The sequence below is a fragment of the Chrysochloris asiatica genome, unplaced genomic scaffold (genome assembly GCF_000296735.1).
Source record: "Chrysochloris asiatica unplaced genomic scaffold, ChrAsi1.0 scaffold00171, whole genome shotgun sequence".
NCBI lineage: Eukaryota > Metazoa > Chordata > Mammalia > Afrosoricida > Chrysochloridae > Chrysochloris > Chrysochloris asiatica.
In genome coordinates, this window is record NW_006408689.1 from 5,563,600 (window position 1) to 5,564,542 (window position 943).

The window sequence follows — 943 nt, forward strand, 5'->3', positions numbered from 1 at the left end:
TTTTTTTCCTTTTCACTATTTTCTCTTTTCAATTTTGGTTGTTTTTCTGTTTTGTTTTATTGAGGTAGTTAGGAGGGGAAGAGTAGTATTTCTCTTTCCCACCAAATAGGAGGCAGCCACCTGCCCACACAGCCAAGCTACAACCAAACCCTCTGCAGCTCCATCCACTGGGCAAAAGCTAATACCAGCTCCTATACTACCTGATCAATGATAGACAGCAACCAATACCATTCAAACTCACCCTAAACTTAGGTGCATGAACAGTGAACAAGAACAGTGTACACACTTCCATTCTCTAACTATACCCACAGGAGACAGTTGGTGAGTGTCTAAGAACATATCAACATACAATTATCAATCAAATTAAAATACGACAACCCCACAATGCCCCACAGACTAATTATTGTTCACACGAATAAACAAGAGACAGTGGCTCGAAGAAATGACCAAAACGTAGAGCCAGTTAAGTGTTTCTGAGCAAGAAAAGGTATTGGAACTAACTGAAAAACAATTCAGAAGAATAATATTAAGGTACCTTATAAGGACTGACAGAAAGATCAGGGAAAGCAAGAACAAGAAAAGAACTTTAGAAGAATTCAGGAAAACACTGCAAGAATAAATAGACTAAATAAATGCAAATTTTGAATCAAATCCACCTCCAACTTCTAAGACTGCAGTCACGCCACTGGAATCAAATCCACCTCCAACTTCTATGACTGAGCCTCCTAGTCACATGCCTACTGCTGCTTCTGCAAATATCAGTGACTAATTTTCAAGATGCTAACTATTCATGTAAGGATGACATATTCCAGAACACCACATCAATACAGGTAACTATATTAAGGACAATGAAACACTCTTTTTATGATAATTCTTTAAGAAGACAGAATATCTAGTTTCATGCTGATAAATTCAAAGACACATAGTTTTATGCAGTTCTGCA

General features: G+C 37.4%; 1 protein-coding gene across 1 annotated transcript in view; it reads right to left on the reverse strand.

Annotated features, from left to right (window-relative positions):
- SNX2 (sorting nexin 2) overlaps window positions 1-943 on the reverse strand; it is a 102,654-nt gene that overhangs the window by 49,810 nt on the left and 51,901 nt on the right. The gene's annotated exons all lie outside the window — the stretch shown is intronic.